This window comes from Syngnathus scovelli, unplaced genomic scaffold, assembly GCF_024217435.2.
Source record: "Syngnathus scovelli strain Florida unplaced genomic scaffold, RoL_Ssco_1.2 HiC_scaffold_311, whole genome shotgun sequence".
NCBI classification, from domain to species: domain Eukaryota; kingdom Metazoa; phylum Chordata; class Actinopteri; order Syngnathiformes; family Syngnathidae; genus Syngnathus; species Syngnathus scovelli.
The window spans coordinates 10,001-19,004 of record NW_026061403.1 but is presented as its reverse complement, the minus strand read 5'-3'; positions in this window follow the sequence as shown (position 1 = coordinate 19,004).

The following is a 9,004-nucleotide window of genomic DNA, read 5'->3' as shown; positions in this document are numbered from 1 at the left end:
CCGAATGTTCACTTGTTCTGGCCGACATCGGGAACCAGCCGAGTCGGACGCTTTACGGCGGAGCAGCCGTTGGCACTTAGAAAATATTCGTTAATCTTGAACGGACCTCCAGGGGAAGAGGCCGAATTTTCACTTGTTCTGGCCGACATCGGGAACCAGCCGAGTCGGACGCTTTACGGCGGAGCAGCCGTTGGCACTTTGAAAATATTCGTTAAACTTCAACTGACCTCCAGGGGAAGAGGCCGAGTTTCCACTTGTTCTGGCCGACATCGGGAACCAGCCGAGTCGGACACCTTACGGCGGAAGAGCCGATGGCACTTAGAAAATATTCGTTAAACTTGAACGGACCTCCAGGGGAAGAGGCCGAATTTTCGCTTGTTCAGGCCGACCGGAGGAACCGGCCGAGTCGGACACCTTACGGCGGAAGAGCCGATGGCACTTAGAAAATATTCGTTAAACTTGACAGGACCTCCAGGGGAAGAGGCCGAATTTTCGCTCGTTCAGGCCGACCGGAGGAACCGGCCGAGACGGACACCTTACGGCGGAAGAGCCGATGGCACTTAGAAAATATTCGTTAAACTTGACAGGACCTCCAGGGGAAGAGGCCGAATTTTCGCTCGTTCGGGCCGACCGGAGGAACCGGCCGGGTCGGACACCTTACGGCGGAAGAGCCGTTCGCACTTAGAAAATATTCGTTAAACTTGACAGGACCTCCAGGGGAAGAGGCCGAATTTTCGCTTGTTCAGGCCGACCGGAGGAACCGGCCGAGTCGGACACCTTACGGCGGAAGAGCCGATGGCACTTAGAAAATATTCGTTAAACTTGACAGGACCTCCAGGGGAAGAGGCCGAATTTTCGCTCGTTCAGGCCGACCGGAGGAACCGGCCGAGTCGGACACCTTACGGCGGAAGAGCCGATGGCACTTAGAAAATATTCGTTAAACTTGACAGGACCTCCAGGGGAAGAGGCCGAATTTTCGCTCGTTCAGGCCGACCGGAGGAACCGGCCGAGTCGGACACCTTACGGCGGAAGAGCCGATGGCACTTAGAAAATATTCGTTAAACTTGACAGGACCTCCAGGGGAAGAGGCCGAATTTTCGCTCGTTCAGGCCGACCGGAGGAACCGGCCGAGTCGGACACCTTACGGCGGAAGAGCCGATGGCACTTAGAAAATATTCGTTAAACTTGACAGGACCTCCAGGGGAAGAGGCCGAATTTTCGCTCGTTCAGGCCGACCGGAGGAACCGGCCGAGTCGGACACATTACGGCGGAAGAGCCGATGGCACTTAGAAAATATTCGCAGAAGTTGGCCGGACTTCCAGAGCGAGAGGCCGAATTGTCACATTATTTGGCCGACTAGGGGAACCGGCCGAGTCGGACACCTTACGGCGGAAGAGCCGATGGCACTTAGAAAATATTCGTTAAACTTGACAGGACCTCCAGGGGAAGAGGCCGAATTTTCGCTCGTTCAGGCCGACCGGAGGAACCAGCCGGGTCGGACACGTTACGGCGGAAGAGCCGTTCGCACTTAGAAAATATTCGTTAAACTTCACAGGACCTCCAGGGGAAGAGGCCGAATTTTCGCTCGTTCGGGCCGACCGGAGGAACCGGCCGGGTCGGACACGTTACGGCGCAACAGCCGTTGGCACTTTGAAAATATTCGCCAAAATGTTCCGGACCTCCAGGGGAAGAGGCCGAATTTTCGCTCGTTCGGAGCCGACCGGAGGAACCAGCCGGGTCGGACACGTTACGGCGCAACAGCCGTTCGCACTTAGAAAATATTCGCCAAAGTCGTCCGGACCTCCAGGGGAAGAGGCCGAATTTTCGCTCGTTCGGGCCGACCGGAGGAACCAGCCGGGTCGGACACGTTACGGCGATACAGCCGTTGGCACTTTGAAAATATTCGCCAAAATGTTCCGGACCTCCAGGGGAAGAGGCCGAATTTTCGCTCGTTCGGGCCGACCGAAGGAACCAGCCGGGTAGGACACTTTACGGCGGAACGGCCGTTGGCACTTTGAAAATATTCGCCAAAATGTTCCGGACCTCCAGGGGAAGAGGCCGAATTTTCGCTCGTTCGGGCCGACCGGAGGAACCGGCCGGGTCGGACACGTTACGGCGCAACAGCCGTTGGCACTTTGAAAATATTCGCCAAAATGTTCCGGACCTCCAGGGGAAGAGGCCGAATTTTCGCTCGTTCGGGCCGACCGGAGGAACCAGCCGGGTCGGACACGTTACGGCGGAACAGCCGTTGGCACTTTGAAAATATTCGCCAAATGTTCCGGACCTCCAGGGGAAGAGGCCGAATTTTCGCTCGTTCGGGCCGACCGGGAGAACCAGCCGAGGCGGACACTTTACGGCGGTTGAGCCGTTGGCACTTAGAAATTATTCAGACTTCCATCAAACACACATCGGCCTTTTGCCGTCACTGCCCGGGATGGGCACCGTGGTAGCTCGGACAGTTCGTGTGACAGCTTCCGCTGGCACTTAGAAAATTTTTAAAATGAAAATAAACAGTTCTGCACATACGTGCCGACTATATTTTGCGAAAGGGGGGTAAAGTGATGAGTACACTAACTGGGGGGACCAAGTACATAAAGCCTACCCCTGGTACCTCAGAGAGGCCGAATTTTCGAATTCTGAGGCCGAGCTGGGGAACCAGACGAGGCGGACACTTTTCCGAGCGAGAGCCGATGGCACTTAGAAAATTTTCGGCTAAGTCGGCAGGACTTCCAGAGCGAGAGGCCGAATATTCGTCATCTGTGGCCGACCGGGGGAACCAGCGAAGGCGGATAGGCGGTCACGGAGGTCCCGCCGGCTGGTCCGCGGGCCAATTTGGGTCCCGTAATTTAGCGGTCGCGGTCCGGAATCCACGCCGAGGGGGGAACCAGCGGAGGCGGATAGGCGGTCACGGAGGTCCCGCCGGCTGGTCCGCGGGCCAATTGGGGTCCCGTAAGTTAGCGGTCGCGGCCCGGAATTCGCGCCGGCCGGGGAACCAGCGCAGGCGGATAGGCGGTCACGGAGGTCCCGCCGGCTGGTCCGCGGGCCAATCGGGGTCCCGTAAGTTAGCGGTCGCGGCCCGGAATTCGCGCCGGCCGGGGAACCAGCGCAGGCGGATAGGCGGTCACGGAGGTCCCGCCGGCTGGTCCGCGGGCCAATCGGGGTCCCGTAAGTTAGCGGTCGCGGCCCGGAATTCGCGCCGGCCGGGGAACCAGCGCAGGCGGATAGGCGGTCACGGAGGTCCCGCCGGCTGGTCCGCGGGCCAATCGGGGTCCCGTAAGTTAGCGGTCGCGGCCCGGAATTCGCGCCGGCCCGCAGCCACCGCCAGGCGGATAGGCTGTCACGGAGGTCCCGCCGGCCGGTCCGCGGGGGGAACTGCGCCCTCTGGCGGACACGCCATTGTAAATGAATGGGGTTTGGCACTTAGTGCATTTTTCGCCGAAGCCGACGAGCGCTCCGGGCGAGGAGGCCGGATTCTCGCCATCCGTGGCCGGCCGGGGAACCGGCCAAGGCGGATAGGCGGTCACGGGGGTCCCGCCGGCTGGTCCGCGGGCCAATTGGGGTCCCGTAAGTTAGCGGTCGCGGCCCGGAATCCGCGCCGGCCAGCAGCCACCGGGAGGCGGGTAGGCTGTCACGGAGGTCCCGCCGGCTGGTCCGCGGGCCATTTAGGGTCCCGTAGGTGAGCGGTCGCGGCCCGGAATCCAGGCCGGCCAGGAGGCACCGCCAGGCGGATAGGCGGTCACGGAGGTCCCGCCAGCTGGTCCGCGGGCCATTTATGGTCCCGTAAGTTAGCGGTCGCGGCCCGGAATCCACGCCGGCCAGGAGGCACCGGCAGGCGGATGGGCTTTCACGGAGGTCCCGCCAGCTGGTCCGCGGGCCAATTAGGGTCCCGTAAGTTAGCGGTCGCGGCCCGGAATCCGCGCCGGCCAGCAGCCACCGCCAGGCGGGTAGGCTGTCACGGAGGTCCCGCCAGCTGGTCCGCGGGCCAATTAGGGTCCCGTAAGTTAGCGGTCGCGGCCCGGAATCCGCGCCGGCCAGCAGCCACCGCCAGGCGGGTAGGCTGTCACGGAGGTCCCGCCGGCCGGTCCGCGGGCCAATCAGGGTCCCGTAAGTGAGCGGTCGCGGCCCGGAATGCACGCCGGCCAGGAGGCACCGCCAGGCGGATAGGCGGTCACGGAGGTCCCGGCGGCCGGTCCGCTGGCCAATTACCTCCAGCCGAGCGGATATGAACTTTATTAGCACCTTCTACGAGATGGCGGAGCCTTATTCGACAACCAGCACCTCGGCTTAGCATTTTCCACGGCCCGCTGATCTTCCAGAAGACGTCCAGCCGGTTTCCTCCTCACATTTTAAGCCGGCCGAGGCTTCCGGCACCCCGGCTAAGCTTTCTCCACGGCCCGCTGAGCTTCCAGAAGACCTCCAGCCGGTTCTCCCGGTGCTTTCCTCCTCACGTTTTAAGCCGGCCGAGGCTTCCGGCACCCCGGCTGAGCTTTTTCCCACGTCCCGCTGAGTTTCCAGGGGACCTCCGGCCGGTTCTCCGCGCGCTTTCCTCCTCACTTTTAAGCCGGCCGAGGCTCCCGGCACCCCGGCCAAGCGTTTCCCACGGCCCGCTGAGCTTCCAGGGGACCTCCGGCCGGTTCTCCGCGCGCCCCCCTCCTAACTCGACGCCCGAGGAGGCTCCCGGCACCCCGGCTAAGCGATTTGAACGGCCCGCTGATCTCCCGGAGGTCGCAACGGGGAATTGCCTCCCTCTCGCGGACACGGCGCGTAAATGCACCGCCTCTCGCACTTGGCGCACACTCACTGGCATCGCTACGCCTCCCGTGGCACTTTAAGCGACCGGGACCACCGCGAGCGCGGGCGATGACTAAGAGGCTCCCCGGCCGGCCTCGCGGAGCTCCGACGCTCCCCCGCCGGACTTCCGGCGGCCGGCCGGAGCCTCGGCACGGCTGCCGCACTCCCTAATAACACCCCGCGGACCCCCGCGAGCCGAACGCTCGCTGCCGCGGGCGACCCCTGCCAAGGCGGACGCGTGACGGCGCGGGAGCCCTCGGCACTATATCACGGTCACGTATGTAGTCAAATCGTGTAAAATCACCGTTAGTTTATTCATAATATAGGTAATAATTAAATAAATATTAACATCGCGTATATTATTAATAAACACATGTATGTATTTATTTAATAATTAAATAAATATTAACATCGCGTATAATCATGCGCAATACTTCGTGGCCGACCGGGGAACCGGCGAAGGCGGACGCATCGCGGCGCGAGAGCCGTTGGCACTTTGGAAAAAAAATAAATAAATAAATAAATAATAATTCGCCGACCGGGCTCCGGGGGAAGAGGCCGGCTTTTCGCCGTTCGCGGCCGACCGGGGAACCGGCGAAGGCGGACGCGCTCTCTAACGAGCCCCGCCGGCCGGAGGAAGTGCGCCCTCTGGCGGACACGCCGTTGTAAATGAATGGGGTTTGGCACTTGGTGCATTTTTCGCCCAAGTCGAAGCGCGCTCCGGGCGAGGAGGCCGGATTCTCGCCACCCGTGGCCGGCCGGGGAACCGGCCAAGGCGGACGCGCTCTCTAACGAGCCCCGCCGGCCGGAGGAAGTGCGCCCTCTGGCGGACACGCCGTTGTAAATGAATGGGGTTTGGCACTTGGTGCATTTTTCGCCCAAGTCGAAGCGCGCTCCGGGCGAGGAGGCCGGATTCTCGCCACCCGTGGCCGGCCGGGGAACCGGCCAAGGCGGACGCGGTCTCTAACGAGCCCCGCCGGCCGGAGGAAGTGCGCCCTCTGGCGGACACGCCGTTGTAAATGAATGGGGTTTGGCACTTGGTGCATTTTTCGCCCAAGTCGAAGCGCGCTCCGGGCGAGGAGGCCGGATTCTCGCCACCCGTGGCCGGCCGGGGAACCGGCCAAGGCGGACGCGCTCTCTAACGAGCCCCGCCGGCCGGAGGAAGTGCGCCCTCTGGCGGACACGCCGTTGTAAATGAATGGGGTTTGGCACTTGGTGCATTTTTCGCCCAAGTCGAAGCGCGCTCCGGGCGAGGAGGCCGGATTCTCGCCACCCGTGGCCGGCCGGGGAACCGGCCAAGGCGGACGCGGTCTCTAACGAGCCCCGCCGGCCGGAGGAAGTGCGCCCTCTGGCGGACACGCCGTTGTAAATGAATGGGGTTTGGCACTTGGTGCATTTTTCGCCCAAGTCGAAGCGCGCTCCGGGCGAGGAGGCCGGATTCTCGCCACCCGTGGCCGGCCGGGGAACCGGCGAAGGCGGATAGGCTTTCACGGAGGATCCGCCGGCTGGTCCGCGGGCCGATTAGGGTCCCGCGAGTGAGCGGTGGCGGTCCGGAATCCAGGCCGGCCAGGAGGCACCGCCAGGCGGATAGGCTTTCACGGAGGTCCCGCCGGCTGGTCCGCGGGCCGATTAGGGTCCCGCGAGTGAGCGGTGGCGGTCCGGAATCCAGGCCGGCCCGGAGCCACCGCCAGGCGGATAGGCTTTCACGGAGGAGCCGCCGGCTGGTCCGCGGGCCGTTTAGGGTCCCGTAAGTTAGCGGTCGCGGTCCGGAATCCAGGCCGTCCAGGAGGCACCGCCAGGCGGATAGGCTTTCACGGAGGTCCCGCCGGCTGGTCCGCGGGCCGATTAGGGTCCCGCGAGTGAGCGGTGGCGGTCCGGAATCCAGGCCGGCCCGGAGCCACCGCCAGGCGGATAGGCTTTCACGGAGGAGCCGCCGGCTGGTCCGCGGGCCGTTTAGGGTCCCGTAAGTTAGCGGTCGCGGTCCGGAATCCAGGCCGTCCAGGAGGCACCGCCAGGCGGATAGGCTTTCACGGAGGACCCGCCGGCTGGTCCGCGGGCCGTTTAGGCTCCCGTAAGTTAGCGGTCGCGGTCCGGAATACAGGCCGTCCAGGAGGCACTGCCAGGCGGATACACTCTCTAACGAGCCCCGCCGGCTGGTCCGCCGGGGGAAGTGCGCCCTCTGGCGGACACGCCGTTGTAAATGAATGGGGTTTGGCACTTAGTGCATTTTTCGACCAGCGGCAACGCAGGCTGACGGGCGGCCCGCTTCCACGGGCCGGCACTACTCTACGGAGGCGCTAGCCGCCTCCGGTGGGGGCCGTGTGATCTCGCTGGATGCCCGAGGACCTTCCGCCAGGCCCGGCCGCAGCTTTTGCGCGCGCCCGGTCCTATTATCTGGTGGAAGCTGGAGGCCGGGGCTCGGCAGCTCGCTGCCCGGGGACCTTCCGCGAGGCCCGGCCGCAGCTTTTACGCACGGCCGCTGCTATTCTCCGGCTCCGGCTTCGTCCCGGAGGGTGCTTGGGGAACGGCGGCGCACACCGCGAACGGCCGGTGGCGGTCGGCCGGTGGCGGTCGGCTGGTGGCGGTCGGCTGGTGGCGGTCGGGGATGGCGCTTGGGGATGGTGGCTGTCGCCTTGTGGCGGTCGGCTGGTGGCGGTCGGGGGTGGCGCTTGGGGATGGTGGCTGTCGCCTTGTGGCGGTCGGCTGGTGGCGGTCGGCTGGTGGCGGTCGGCTGGTGGCGGTCGGGTGGTGGCGGTCGGGGATGGCGCTTGGGGATGGTGGCTGTCGCCTTGTGGCGGTCGGCTGGTGGCGGTCGGCTGGTGGCGGTCGGGGGTGGCGCTTGGGGATGGTGGCTGTCGCCTTGTGGCGGTCGGCTGGTGGCGGTCGGCTGGTGGCGGTCGGGGGTGGCGCTTGGGGATGGTGGCTGTCGCCTTGTGGCGGTCGGCTGGTGGCGGTCGGGGATGGCGCTTGGGGATGGTGGCTGTCGCCTTGTGGCGGTCGGCTGGTGGCGGTCGGGGGGTGGCGCTTGGGGATGGTGGCTGTCGCCTTGTGGCGGTCGGCTGGTGGCGGTCGGCTGGTGGCGGTCGGCTGGTGGCGGTCGGGGATGGCGCTTGGGGATGGTGGCTGTCGCCTTGTGGCGGTCGGCTGGTGGCGGTCGGGGATGGCGCTTGGGGATGGTGGCTGTCGCCTTGTGGCGGTCGGCTGGTGGCGGTCGGCTGGTGGCGGTCGGGGATGGCGCTTGGGGATGGTGGCTGTCGCCTTGTGGCGGTCGGCTGGTGGCGGTCGCCTTGGGGCGGTCGGGGGGCGGCGGTCGGGGGTGGCGCTTGGGGATGGTGGCTGTCGCCTTGTGGCGGTCGGCTGGTGGCGGTCGCCTTGTGGCGGTCGGGGGGTGGCGGTCGGGGATGGCGCTTGGGGATGGTGGCTGTCGCCTTGTGGCGGTCGGCTGGTGGCGGTCGGGGGGTGGCGGTCGGGGGTGGCGCTTGGGGATGGTGGCTGTCGCCTTGTGGCGGTCGCCTTGTGGCGGTCGGCTGGTGGCGGTCGGGGGGTGGCGGTCGGGGGTGGCGCTTGGGGATGGTGGCTGTCGCCTTGTGGCGGTCGGCTGGTGGCGGTCGGCTGGTGGCGCTTGGGGATGGTGGCTGTCGCCTTGTGGCGGTCGGCTGGTGGCGGTCGCCTTGTGGCGGTCGGGGATGGCGCTTGGGGATGGTGGCTGTCGCCTTGTGGCGGTCGGCTGGTGGCGGTCGGCTGGTGGCGGTCGGGTGGTGGCGGTCGGGGATGGCGCTTGGGGATGGTGGCTGTCGCCTTGTGGCGGTCGGCTGGTGGCGGTCGGCTGGTGGCGGTCGGGGGTGGCGCTTGGGGATGGTGGCTGTCGCCTTGTGGCGGTCGGCTGGTGGCGGTCGGCTGGTGGCGGTCGGGGGGTGGCGGTCGGGGATGGCGCTTGGGGATGGTGGCTGTCGCCTTGTGGCGGTCGGCTGGTGGCGGTCGGGGGTGGCGCTTGGGGATGGTGGCTGTCGCCTTGTGGCGGTCGGCTGGTGGCGGTCGGGGATGGCGCTTGGGGATGGTGGCTGTCGCCTTGTGGCGGTCGGCTGGTGGCGGTCGGGGGTGGCGCTTGGGGATGGTGGCTGTCGCCTTGTGGCGGTCGGCTGGTGGCGGTCGGGGATGGCGCTTGGGGATGGTGGCTGTCGCCTTGTGGCGGTCGGCTGGTGGCGGTCGGGGG